Source organism: Mastacembelus armatus, chromosome 10, assembly GCF_900324485.2.
Source record: "Mastacembelus armatus chromosome 10, fMasArm1.2, whole genome shotgun sequence".
Classification (NCBI taxonomy): domain Eukaryota; kingdom Metazoa; phylum Chordata; class Actinopteri; order Synbranchiformes; family Mastacembelidae; genus Mastacembelus; species Mastacembelus armatus.
In genome coordinates, this window is record NC_046642.1 from 10199 (window position 1) to 24588 (window position 14390).

At 40.9% G+C, this 14390-nt stretch overlaps 1 protein-coding gene across 3 annotated transcripts in view; it reads left to right on the plus strand.

Moving 5' to 3' along the window:
* Positions 1–250: 250 nt before the first annotated feature.
* Positions 251–14390, plus strand: part of pcgf3 (polycomb group ring finger 3) — a 44542-nt gene continuing 30402 nt past the window's right edge. For 2 of the 3 annotated variants that reach the window (XR_003297150.1, XM_026330343.1), the window contains exon 1: positions 251–379. The gene's annotated coding sequence lies outside the window, so the exon portion shown is untranslated. Of the gene's footprint in view, positions 380–2577; positions 2636–14390 lie in introns of all 3 variants that reach the window. The other variant, XM_026330344.1, reaches the window with a different exon arrangement.

A 14390-nucleotide genomic window follows, 5' to 3' on the forward strand; every position in this document is an offset into this window, starting at 1 on the left:
ACGGGGAGCTCCCTGTCAGACAAGTAATCAGTAATCCAGGAGACAGTGGAGGAGCTGACACCCATCCTGAGCAGCACCCATCCCATATATACATTACCATGTTGTGCCCCACACACACTGAAAACAGCAGCCATCGATACCGCCTCTTATGTCCTTTATATTAATAATTAATGGCATTCAGCGGATCAATTTTAAAAAAAAGTTGCCCTCGCCCGCCCCCCACCTTCGCCCTCGGTGTGCGCATGCGCAGTGCTGCTCCAGGAGTGCAGTTTCGGCCTGTTCCGCGGCCGCTCGGTCATTTTCGCCTCTTTGTTTTACTGATTGTGGATTTAACTCGGATTCAACCCAGTATCCAGCGGACCGTGAGGCTCCCAAACAGGTTAGTTCATCTAGCTAGACTTGTTTCCTGCATGTCTCCGTGCCCGGTGGATCTGTGGCCGGTTTACGGTCCCTGTTTGTGCCGCCACCTCCTCAATTTTCGCATGTCTCTTTCCGCTTGGTGCTGCGGGGCATGCTATACGTGTTGTGTTATGTGTCTGTGTGGTGGTGTATGGCGGCGCCGGGCCCTACAGTTGCACCCCGGGGATGGGGTTTTTAAGGGGAAAGTGCATTGGAAAGGCTGGTTTAAAGCTGCCCGGGCTGCACACGGTTAGCCGCACCGGAGAGGAGGCTGTGGCACCCGCCTCGCTGCCTGTCTCGTCATGTTTAACTGCTGTTGTTCCTCTGAAACACCCAGTGCTTCTTTGCCATTGAACGGGAATGTTCTTGAAGAACAGCTCATGGTCCACCATTATGCTCAGCTCTCCCTCCCAGGGCGCAGTGTGGAGGATGAGGTTTGGCTTAAATCAAGACACAAAGTTGGTGCAATTTCGTTTCTTCAGGGTGGATGTGCCCCTTTCGCCAGACTGCTGCAAAAGCCCTGGGTGACATTGTGGGGGGAAGACGTGCAAAGAGCAACCGAGTCCGTGCAGTTTGGGGCGATGCTGCTAAAATATCACATTTACACAAACAGGTTCTGTGTGATGAACAGAGCAGGCACGTTTTTAAGATTCTGGCGGTTTCTCAACTTTTCCCACAGCGGGGTCTCTGCAGCCCAGGGCGCATGGCGTGGCTGATTTGCAGGATTAATGATGTGTTGATGTGAAAGTTCAGCTGTGTTCATAGCAGTTTGTCTGTAATGGACTACTCCAAGCTTCCGTTTGTCAGGTATTTGTTTTGCTTATTCTTACTTCGCTGTTCACATTAACTCTGTTTACACACACGTGAGCATGATTACAAACCTGAGCATGAATCCTGGCCAATAGGTGTTTTACAGTGTGAGGTGATGTGAGAAGCCTCCAGGTCACACACTGAAAATGGATTATTCAGTGAAGTATGAGACGTCCTGTGTCCCTCAAAGTCCAGAAAAATATTTGCCTGTTTAAATTCAGAATTTTTTTAATATGGGCCTATGGATTTTTCCCCCCAATAATTTGTGGGGAAACTGTAAGAGCTACAAACATTTCAAAGCATGGGTGGGTCTTAGGGATTATTTTATTTTTTCCTCAACCTGGTGCATTATTTCTTTTTCCTAGATACTCATTTCAGAAGGAAAAGCTTAAAACCTGATGACTCCTGGAAGCATATGATTGTGTTTTCATTAGTTCTTGCTATTTGTTTAAGAGTAGTTTCTTATTGACATATAGGTGCCGCTCAAACAACATTATCATGTAACTGACATCTTTGACTTTTCATCCATGTATGTCCAGACATTCATTGATCTGCAGGCCACCAAACTGGTGCTTAACACACAGTCCAAACCACAGACCTTTTGACTGAGCGGACTTTTGATGCAGGGAAACCAAAGGGTAATAATCATCTTGATGCTGTTTAAGCTGGATAGCTACAGGACACTGACATTAAAGATGCCATAAGCTTCATCGTCATTGTGCAGTGGGCACAGTGCCTGAAAAAAATGTTTAAGCTCCACAACCCACCTACTGGGGTGGCAGCTAAAAGCACTTGACTCACATGTTACCTAGTAATAAGTTAATTTGTGCTTTAGAAACTACAAGTAGTCTGCAAACACTGTGCTACCATTTTCTGTACTTTTCTAAGCTTCAATAGCCTAAAATCTTGGAGCACACTTCTACTAAACTGCGCCCAGTGTGTTCATGTTTTAACAGCGCTGCTGTGTGCTGTTTTCAACAATGAGAGGTAATAAGAGCTACAGGTTTTTTTTTTACTTCTTGTTTTTTTCCTCCTTCTTTTGGAAACTTTTCAGCCTGACACCAGAATCTAAATCTTTGAAACTTCAATCAGAAGGAATGCTCTTCTCTGCCATGGCAGTACTTTCTAATTTAAGCTGGTTAAACTGTTGTATTTTTCATACAAATATATCTCTCACTATAACTGTAAGCTGAATCTCATTGCACTGGGCTTCTGTGAAGGACCCCAGTTGCCTGCAAATGATTGTTCCTGGCCAGTTGAATGTTGCTTGGCCTGCATGTTGTGATAAAACATGATATGGCTGTTGCATAAGACTCTACATGCTCTTCAAGCATCAACTTTCATGTCAGGTTTCTGATTGCTTTGCAGGGACCCCCCCATTTACTAGCAGCCTGCCTGGACAGCTGACCCCTGAACTCAACACAAAGTATGCCTAAAAAGCTTTTCTAGTCTCACAACAAAATTTCTAATGGATGCAGATTATCAGAAGGATGTTTATGTTCACTTCCCCCAAACATGCAGCTACATTCTGTATAAACAATCTAAATGGTCCCACTGGGCAGTCTTCTGTCGGCTCTACAGGAGAGACCAGCAGGCCTCTTAAGGACAGCGACTGCTTGATAATGAAAAAAGCTCAATAGTCAGTGAAGCGCCACAAGATGCATTTGTGTTTTTCCTAGACAGGAAATTATCTCAGGCAGCACCATAAATGAGCCACTTAGGAGAATCTGTCGCCTGCAAATCATGATGCAGCTCAGAGAAGCTGTTCACATTCTCAGCAATGGTCTCATTCTCTCTTTCTCAACATAGTGTTTCTGAAGGTTTCATAGGAATTGCAAAATTAATTCTGTAGAAAATGTAGCACCCATACGCAAATCAGATTACCAAAATGATATTTGAAAGGACAGAACAGAATGATGAATATCCTGTTACACTAAGACTCACGGATTTAAAAAACAAACAAAAACAAAACAACGTGCACCGTAAGGAGGGCTTTGTGCAGAAAATGGAGCAGCATTAAAAAAGTCAAGGAGCTGCATCATTGTTACCTCAGGTACTTGTGAGATGATGAAACAGACGTCCAGCTTGGGTGATATGTCTGTGAGTTTGAAGGTTTATCTGATGCCAGGTTGCTGTACGGCAGTTTGACACTGGATTATACAACACTGGAGAGTCATGACAGTGCCCATCATTTTGTCCCTTCTTCACAGTCACAACATAAATATATCAAATATATCAGCAAGCATATATCTGATGGACCAGTGTGGTACATTAGTACTGGACGTTGCATTTAAGCAGCACTGTTTCGCAGTTTTATCTAATTCCCAGGACAAGTCCTTTGTATGTTTGTAATTTTTTTACCAGCAGCCCTCTGCTGTGTCAACACAGTTGTCTCATTGGAATGAATGAGGGTTTTGCTACATGCAAAAAGTTAGTCAGTGAATTTCAGTCACCTGAATATGTCACAGAGCTGCAAAACTGCTCTGAGGGAACAGGGAGCTGGAGAGTCCAAAATGACACTTGCAGACTTTCCCCTCTTTATGCAGTGTTGTGTAGAGAAAAAGTAGCCAGTCACAGGTGCATTTTTCCTATAAGGTGAATGTATGTTTCTGCTGTTTACCATGCAATCTCCTGACCAAACGTAGAACTGGCTCCATAACTTAACCCCCTAACCCTAACCCTAACCACAGATGCTGAAATCTTTGAGTTTTACAAACCATTGAGCTGTGTTTTATGTGTTAACCTTTAAATACATAAATCTGTTCCTCTATTGCAGTACTTTGCATTTCTCTAACGCAGGATAAAGGTCTCTGTGGATTTTTCTGCTGTTTCATACAATCAGAACAAATGGGATCTGAATTTTCTTACTACTTTGTTTTTTTCCCTCTTCAGAAATTTTGTATTAGCTTGACACCAGTTTAAGTCTTTGTGTAGATTTTTATTGCTTTACCATGTTCCTCTCTGACTACTGTGTTTGTAGATACCATCACTACTTCCCCAATTTTTTTTTAAACGATACTTAAACCATGTGGCAAGAAATTCTCAGACATAAAATAGAAGCTAGAATAATAAAAAAAAGTCCTCTTTATAGCATAAACACAAAAGTAAGATAACTTCATCGCATGAACAGATAAAATCAATGGAAGCAGCGTTATGAGCAGACAACACAGGACTACACATTAAACCAGGTGAATATCCTCAAGTCAGGCTGGTCTACACAGGCCACTGAGCCCCAGCAGATGAGATTCATGACCTTTCTGGTGCTTTCATTGATCATATATGTTTTATGTCAACTTCTTGAATAACTGGTTGTTGGGAGGTAGTGCAAATGTAAATGGTTTCACTTGCCTTTGTGTGGACATTAAAAGCAGGTGCTGAAGCAGACCTAGATGGAGAAACCAGAAGCAAAATCTGTTTCAGATCCAGCAGCTGACTTTATTCTTTGTTTCATGGCAAATATCTTGTCTCTATTCTTTGCTGTTTGTTCAGGCAGCAAGAAAAAGGCCTGCCTTACACGTGGATGACAGAATCATATGTATTTGCTGTTTTTTTTCCCCCTTGTAAACTCATCCTTAGTGCACTGGCAGGCTAATAAACAAGCTGTGCTGCTACCACACTCTTTGGTTCGGTCGGTTCATGAAAGCATGCATTAAGTCTGTGGATGCCGAAAGTTCCTCTTGTGGAATGTCTGTTTTTCAGATGAGCAGGCCGTCTTTGAGTTGACTGCTGGAGGAACTCACTCTCTGCAAACTTGTTTTCTTAATCTGTCACTTGTCTGTCCTCTCTGTTCTCTGTATTGGTTTTGACCATCAACCAATCTCTTTCACGTGTAGACCTGAATCAGTCAATTAATCAGTTAGTTTGAGCGAAAATTAACTTTTTGGACAGTCAACAGATCATGTAACTATTTTAAAGCAAAAATGCGAGAACCTGAGTCCTGAGCTTGTAAAATGTGAATGTTGGCTGGGGTTCCTGGTCTTTTATGATATTAAACCAGGAATCATATGTGTTATATGTCAGTTTTGGCTTGAAGAAATTCTAGTGACAATTCTTACTTTTTTTTCTGACATTTTACGAACCAAGTGACCAATCGGTAATGGTAGTTATTCTTTTGCGGTTATCGTCATGACTGATTCTGTATGGACCTTGGTATTATTTTGTAATTGTTTTTGCTGTGTAAAGGTATTTGTGGCCAAATGTTTGCTGATGTAAAAAAGCTTTGCAAGCTTAAGGCTGGCTGGTTTGGTAGCAAAAAATGTCAAACACTAGAAGTTTGTCCTTGTTGGCTTCATGTGTTTTAGCGTGTTTAGTCAGTTTAGCGTGGTGGTTGGTAGAAATAAAGGTATGATGCGTTTAGCCAAAATCAAGTTGGATGTTGCTGAATACATTATTCAGATTTACAGTAAGGGTTTCTACTATGTTTCACCTACTTTTTATAGGCTTTTTTCATGAGTTTATATGTCACTTCATTCACAGCCTATTCTCCAGCAGCACCATAATTAAGGCTGGGAAACAAGCTCAGTTTATCCTTATGCTTTAAGCATTTACTCCAGTTTAACATGTTATGAGACCTTTTTTATTAACACATCAGTTGTTTGATCAGCTGTTCCAAAACAATGAAAAATGCTCCTCACAGCCCCCCAGAGCCCTCACTATGGTGAGATTTGTAGGTTTGTTGTCACTCACATTAAACTGTAGATAAATCCTCTCCTGAATGATCCAAAAATACAATAAAATAGATCAGCTTTTATTTAGTGGTCTGTCAGCTGTTTGACAAAACATGGTCAATGGTCAATGGAGGTGTGCGTTTGTACTGACCTCTTCTGAAAGTCTGTAACAGAACAGTGCACGAGTGGTGACTCCATTTAGCATTTCTGCCAGTTTAATGAGCCCAGGAAGCCTTTGTAAATTAGCATCGGTGGGTCAAACAAGGAAATAATTACTTGCTTGCCTTGTTTTTCCACCCAGCTTGTACAGTAAATGGGTGATAACTGTCACCGCTGGGCCTGTGTAAGACTCACCCTGCCGTTGCCTGTGGCCTGGAGCCCACAGATTGTGGTTAAAACTGGAAAAGCAGGACAGGACGCTACTGCTGCAAACGTGTTAACCAGCAAACCCACATCATGACTCACTGCACCATCCCCGTTGCAGCGATCCTCTTCACTGCAGACTAAATGGTGCATTATAATATTTAATTTTTAGCCTCAGTAATGGAAACAACTGTTTTTTTTTTTTTTACTATTTATTTAGGCTAAACATGAGTAGTTTGGTTGGGTGATAGTTTATAGAAATGTCATAATGCTGAATTCATTTCTTATCACAGCACACAAAACAGAAGATTATGATGACTTATTGTCTTACTGCAGTTATCCATTGGTAGTTGATTATTGATGACTTGACCAATCAGAAATTTTGCAAAAAACAGTTCGGACACATTCGTACAGGAAAAATGCTTCATAGACTTGCTTAGTCAGAAAAGGGAATTTACAGAGCTCAGGCTGAACTTTGGAAAAGGAAGTTTTTGTATTTTCTAGATTAAATGAATAATCCATTGATCAATTGAACTGTATTTTGGATGGATTCATATATGTGAACAGCTGGTGCCTTACCCAACAAGAATACCACCCACCTTTTCTTTATTTTTTCACCCTCACCCCTCCATATTGCCACTATAGCTGCAACAATTAATCAAAAATTAAACAAGCAGCTCTTAATCTTTTAAGTCATTTTTCAAGCAGAAATGCCAAAAGCTGCTGGTTTCTGCTTCTTTTATGAAATGATTTACTGTTTCTTTGTCCTATGTGTTATTAGACTGGATATTTTGGGGTTTTGTGGGTGTGGGTTAGCATTTTGAAGTTTTGGGAAGTTGTGAAGGGCTTTTTTTCTCATAGTCAATCTCTTCTGGCACAGCTCATTTCTGTAGGTAGATGGTGTAATTGTCAGATTTTTGATAAACAACAGTGAGCTGCGGCTGTAGTTGCAGTGCAGATAAATTTCACTGATTTCACTGGGAATTTGTTGCATTACTTTATGGGGGAAAAGAAGAGCCAGTTTTAAAACAGAATTATTCCAGTTCTTTGAATTTACCAATAAGGGAGAGAAATTCCCCCAGAACTGTATTGAGATCAGTCATGAAGCCATTACTGGATTTGTTTGGGACTTGGAAGGAATTCAAATTGAAATAAGCTATTAGTTAATAATCAACAGAAAATTTAAGCAGAGATACTGTTCTTTTTGAAGGGTATAATTTCATGTTATCGTATCTTGAGCTGACATAAGATCCTTTCCATGCTGCTGCAAAATTAATGGTAAAGCACAAGCAAGGGAAATGAGGGCCAGGAGGTAGCTCTTAAGGGAAATAAAGCCTAATTTGAGAAGTGAAAAGTGCTGAATATGGAAGTTGTGGCCAAAGGTTATTGATCAAAGCTTTTGACTGTAAGATTTTTAGTGCAGACATCTTCTGTGGCAGGAAGCAGGATGAGCGCCCTTAACCTCATGCCCTGCTGATGCTGCTGCTGTGGCTTTTAGCAAAGCAGCTTCCACTCGCACCAGTGGCCCTGCTAAGTTAAATGGTAGGCGACTGTAATTTTACTGGGTATAACCAAGATTATGGAGCAGAGCTGTGTTATAAGAAAATACATGCTCAACAAACCCCCCATATGTAAATAACAGTTAAAATGCAGTACACCAGTGAGGCCTAGTTAATATGAATAAGTGGCAGGATAAATACTCCACAAACATGGACAACTCTTTCAGGACTTTATTAAAGAAGTGGGTAAGTGAAGTGAATTTTGACACTGAATGTAGGAGATAATTACAAAACCGATTGTGTCATTTTTATGATAATTAATCAATATTTCTGTTATGATGCTGTCATAGCTGCAATTGCTAGCACCCATTAATCTTCAAGTATTGTAGACCCTTTATTTTTACACTGTCAAACTTCCCCAGAAACACATATTGCAAAAAACAAAAATATGGGGGAAATTAAACGCACACACGACAGAGCGAAAAGGACAGTATGGCCACAGAAGAGAGAGAAGGGTCTTATGATGGCCAATGGAATGAGAAGAGAGGAGTCCTAATCATGCTGTTATGCAGATTATTTTTAACAGGGGCGGTGGAGAGCACACTATCAAAAAAAGAGAACACCCTGCAAAAATCAAACTGGTGTCAAAACAGTTGATTTAAATGTGGCTGTGAAAATTCACCCTGTAACTGAGGCATTTGGAGGCGTCTTGCTAACATTGTCTGCATTAATGTGATGATAGCACACTCACATTTTTACAGTCTTCATCATCAACAAAATCTTAATTTGAGGTGATGATGTGTCAGTGCTGGGTTGTAATTGGTCCTGACTCAGATCAGGGTCAGCTATACAACAGTGAGCTGGGACATGTTCGCTACCTTGCTAAAATGCACTTAACCCTTTTAAACCTACGTGAGTGCTGCAATCTAATTTGCATATTTTAAATGCCTGTAGAATTGCGATGAAATAAGATGGAGCAAGGCTCCACAGTCAACGTCAAAGCTCTGGTGGACTTGTTCCATAGTAGGTCATAAAGGGTTAAACAGGGAGGATTTTAATATTTAAAATATCCCATACTGTTATCATGTAGATCACTGGGTAAATAAACTACAAATCTGTGCAGCAATTTTATTATTCTTCTAAAACATCTGTGCAGATGTGCTGCACACCTCTTTCCCTGACTTTCAGTTTGTTGAAGCAGTGACTGGCTGCTGATCCTTCATGTCTCAGATTCATTTCAGTCTGCTCTAACTAAAAGTGCATGATTTCCTCCTCCATACCAGGGCTCGAAATTGCAACCATTTTAGTCACACATGCGACCAAAATTAAGTCAGTGTCATATATTTGGTAGCACGTGTGCGAGTGCTCTCCTGTATGGCGCTGATGTGCGCCTCTAAGGAAAGAAAAGTTGTGCCATTTTCACTGGCGTCACTGTATGCGCCCTGTGATAGCTCAGAATCTCTGAAGAAGAGCGGAAATTAAGAGACACTGGAAGATTTTTTTGCCGTCCATCAAATAATATCGAGACAACTTCAGCAGTTGTGCTGGATAGTGATGTGATGGATGCTGAAGCTGATGTGGTTAGGATTGAATTTCCAGCCCCACAGATATGAAGCCAAGGGCAGAGTCGCGGTTACAATATTTTAAATAAAGAAAATATGTTAAATATACAGCACTGTGCAAATGTTTTAGGCACTAAAAATAGGGGATGCTTTTAATATAAATTGTGTTTTCATTTATAAATGACTTTCATACCAAATGCAGTGAAGGTAACCATACCTAAATCTAATCAGGATTTGCAGCACTCCTCTTTGCCCTTAAACCAGAAGCAGTTCTCTTTGGGTTGACCTGACACCGTTTCTCCTGGGACTTTCCAGTTCTTCTGTTGATTCAGGCTGTCCCAGTGTTTCTGTCTCTTCATATGATCCCTGACTGACCACACCGCCCAGATCAGGGCTCTGTGGGGGTTAGACCATCTGCTGCAGGACTCCAGGTTCTCCTGGTCTCTAAAAACAGTTCTTAAGGAACTCTAGTGGGTTCTTTATGGGCTTGTTTTCCTGCACAATGGGTTGCACAATCCAAGAGTATTCGTTCATATTTCCATATTTCATAATCAAGCTATGGTACACAAGCTGAATTCTACTGCACCTGCTTAGGTTTTCCAAAGATTTCCTTCAGTGATGGTGAATGTAAAAGGACTATTTCCATATTATTTACCTTTTGAGTGGCTTGGTGAAGCTAAAGAACACCAAAGAATTTCATCAGATGATCCTGTCTAGATCATAAAAGAGGACGGTTTGACTGACTACACACCAAAACCAGCTCCAGCCACCTGCTGGTGCTGCTTGGGATGATTGTCTGGGATAGAGAAGAGCTGCTTTGCATCCTGGCAACATGCAACCAAGATTAGACAGTTGCATCAAAACCCATCTTACTGCTGCAAGCTGAAAGTAGAAAGGAAACAGTTGACATTTGTGAAGAAACCACAAAAGGCACATTCAGTTTTCTGACAGCCTTTTATTTAATCCACTTATCACAAATGGCTGTGTAGAGGTCAACAATGTAGTTGACTCTGATTTTTTTTTTTTTTTTTTAATTCAAGCTGCCTTTTAACTACTGCTATCAGCCGTCTGCTTACACAACAGGATCCGCATAGTTTTTCTGTACTGGATCAAATGCAATAATTTCAAAGTTCAATTCTGACTACATTATTATCTTAGTAATGGTGCTGTTTTCAGTGCTTTTATTTGACAGTTAAAGAAATGTTCCTAGTAGTTAGCTGCTTTACTTGTTGTCACCTTGTTTCTCTTGACTGAGACCTGCAGTCAACAGTGTCCTCATTTAATGACTTACTTAAAGGTGACTATTGTTACCTGTGCTGTGCTGCTGCCTGTAGGTGACAATGATTCCTGAGTATAATAAATCTCAATGTCTAACAGAGATGGATTTTTTGTTCAAGTCAAGAATTCTGCACATTTGCAGCTTGCAGTCGTGGCCTAATGGATAGGGAGTCAGACTTGTAACCTGAAAATTGCAGGTTCGAGTCTCAAGTCCAGGAGGAATTGTTGGTGGGACAGAGTGAATAGCCAAAAATGTCCACCTTTAATACCACGATTGAGGTGAGACCCTTGAGCAAGGCACCGGACCCCCAACTGCTCCCTAGGCGTCGCAGCACTGGCTGCCCACTGCTCCGGGTGTGTGTTGCTGCTGTGTGTGTGTGCACTTTGGGTGGTAATGGAATTTCCCCATTGTGGGACTAATAAGGGTAATAACTTACTTAACTTCAGCTTGAAGTTCATGATCCCCCCCAGTCAGTGAAGTTGGGTTATTAGTCTTTACATGTAGATGCTTTTAGTTAACAAGAGTCACTAGCATGGAAAAAAATCTTAACCATTCCCCATACTCATACAAAAAGTGTATCTGTCTGTCCTATAAAACAACGTGAGTTGTCGTGTGAATGCCCAGTGTATTGTACATCTTTCCTGAAGAAAATGGCCCAGTCACTGAGCACACAGTGCATTTTATGTTTGCAGTGACAACACTTCCCTGTTTGGAATAAACTGAAAGGAGTCATGTGCAGTGTGTCAGTGCCAATTTGTACTAAAACTACAGACAACCAAAGCAAAAGATTGTTCCAGCCACAGTAAAATGACAGACACAGCAGAGGTACAAACACTTAGTAAAAGTTTTAGTAGTTTAAACACAGTGAGAGAAAAATGCAGATAATAAACATCTGGAAACATTTTACACAGTGCATGGATGTCTTCTGTTACAATGCTTTGAAAACATCACCTGACATAACTTATAGACTTGTTAAGCAAGGTGGGAAGCAAAGGAAACATTTACCTAATACCAATACACAGCAACAACATAAATTTGGCCTCCTGAGGAATGTTAGACCAACACTTGTTCTACCTTTAGCTTTGTTTGGTCTGCAGCCAGTCTTTAACTGAAAAAAATGCTCCATTATATTTAGCACTGTGGCAGTATCGTTTTTGCTGTTTAGTGCATGACAGGATTGATTTGAGCTGTTTTTGCTTGAAAGAATGTCCTGCAGCTGAGACTGAATCAAAACGGTAACTTTACAGGATTTTAAACCAGAGCAAAAATCTGAAGGACACTAAAAAGCTCTGCCGAGCTGCGGGGAACTGCAGAGCTGGTGTGTTTGTCAAATTTCCCCACAGTGGGACAAATAAAGTTTCTTCTCTTATAAACCACCACTTCAGTAATACATATGGTCACTTGACTGACTGTACATGTAAAATACTGCTCATTGCTGCTTTAACTAAAACTGTAACAGAAATCTTACTGATATCTAGTTGGCCAACAAAAATTAAGTTCACGTCTAATTAATTTAGGTAATATATCAATTTATTTTTCAGCAGAGATAAGAGGAAATGGTGAGGCCACGGCATGTTTCAAGAGAGTTCTGCAGAGCCTCTGTTCTTCTTTTGAAGCTTATCAGTTCTGTCTTGGGGCCAGTTTGTCCTGAGCTTCTGGGTGTTAAGACTGTTTACTTTCATATCTGTTCTATACATAAGGCTGTGTTTGTGTGTGTCTTGCTGCACAGTAGGCCCACTGCACTCTCCATTATACCCAGACCAAATTTTCCTGCTTCTGTACTTATGTCTGAACACCACATACTAATCATACCGAGGTGAATTTTATAGATAGAAACATGGATGTGCCATGGGTTCCCCTATGTCACCGATTGTTGCCAATCTGAACATGGAAGAAGTGGAGAAGAAAGCTCTCAGCTCCTTCATGGGGATGGCACTGACCCATTGGTTCAGATATGTGGATGACGCCTGGGTGAAAATCAAGACCCAGGAAGTTCAAGCCTTCACAGATCACATCAGTGCAGTAGATGCAAACATCAAATTCACAGAGAGGACACTAAAGAAAACAGGCTAGCTTTTTTGGACTGTGAGGTTGTTATCAGTCTGTTGGGAACCTAGAGCTAGAAGTCTACAAGAAACCCACACACACAGACCAATGCCTTCTTTTTCTCCCATCACCCACTGCAACACAAACTAGGAGTCATCAGGACTTTACACCACAGAGCAAACAACATCCCTACCTCCAAGAGAGAGGAGGTCACAAAACCTGTGGCTGCCCCAATGGGCCTTCAACAAGGCAACATCCACATCAGGCAGAAAAACAAGAGCCACAGCTGAGCCTCAAGATCCACAGAGGAAAACCCTGGTCATTCCCTATGTAGAAGGTGTTTCAGTGACATAGTTCACCTAATGAGCCTATTTGGGAGTGGAGTGAAACCAACGTGAAAGATAAATTTGAGATTCCATACCAGCTTTCCCTCAGACTGACGAAGACACTTGGACTAGTGGTGAAACGTTTCGACCTAAAAACTAGAAGTGCAGTTGCCATGACTCAAATTCTAGATAACTTCACCTTGATGACTGAGAATCTTCACAGACATTATAGTGCTTATGTTTGAAAATTGTAGGTAGCTGGATGATAAGTCCATTTGACCATGCTAATAGTATATGCTCTTTACATAAGATGTTTATTCAAAGGTCTTTAAAGCATCATGACAGTGTGTATTTTTATAAGTGTGACTCTGATGGGAAACGCTAACCCTTTTAGTGCTGTTTTTTTGCCACTGGAGGTAGAAACAGAAAGACACCACCAATACCCAGTACCCAGTTTCCCCTCCAGGGTCAGTTTAGTTCATCCCAGCTTGACATGACTACAGTTGATGTTACAGAGATAAGTTGTGTTGTTTTGCTTCCACACATGGAAAAGATGCACTGCTCCTTGTAAATCTGTCACTGAGGTGTCTCATCTTGCTCCCAGCAGCACAACAACATGTTTTAACACCCAGATAAACTCTGAATAAGCTGTAAACAGATTTCTTCACTCGTGTCTCACTGTATTGAATGTTTTTTTTTTTAATTAAGTAAATAGGAGCTCAGTATTTTGCTCAGTGATTGAGTTACATGCTGCTGACAGAGGACGTCAGTTCCTGCAATCATTAACAGCCTCAGTCCAACCTTTATAGATTGATGCTCCTGCACAGAGCTGAAACAGATGTCTGATGTGTTGTTGTAATGGCTTAAACAATATTCAGCTTCTAAAGCTGAGCAGGTAAAGAAATAAAACATTTTCCTGACATCCCTGTCCAGCAGTAAGCTGTAGACTAAGGTATGTGGCAAAATAAGTTTATGGAAACATCCACTGGTCCAGGTCTTGTGTAAACTGGGTTGTGTAATTGTCTCATGTTCAAGGGTTTGCATGTGAAAATTTGCTCCAAGCAGAACAGTTGGAAATCCCATGATTTGATTCAGAACCATCTGTTCATTCAGTAAAAAGAAAGGGCAGCACTGTATTTGCTTGTCAAACCAATGCAGGTGATACATGAACTGGTGTAGAAAAAGATAAGGTGTAGGTGAAAAAGCGTTTTCTATTAATTTTAGCTTAACTGCATTAACTGGAAAGGATCATCTCCTGTCTGCATGAAAATCGTTCTCATCCAAACTCTGTGCAGTTCAGGGCTTTTGATGTGAAATAGAGTTGGTGTTTCCTGAAGTGCTTCTGTGGTTTGCCAGTTTTGTTTTTAAACTTCACTGCTCTGTTCTGATAATGCTAGTCTGAATGCAACAGAGTACAAAATACTCACCAGTGTTTTGCC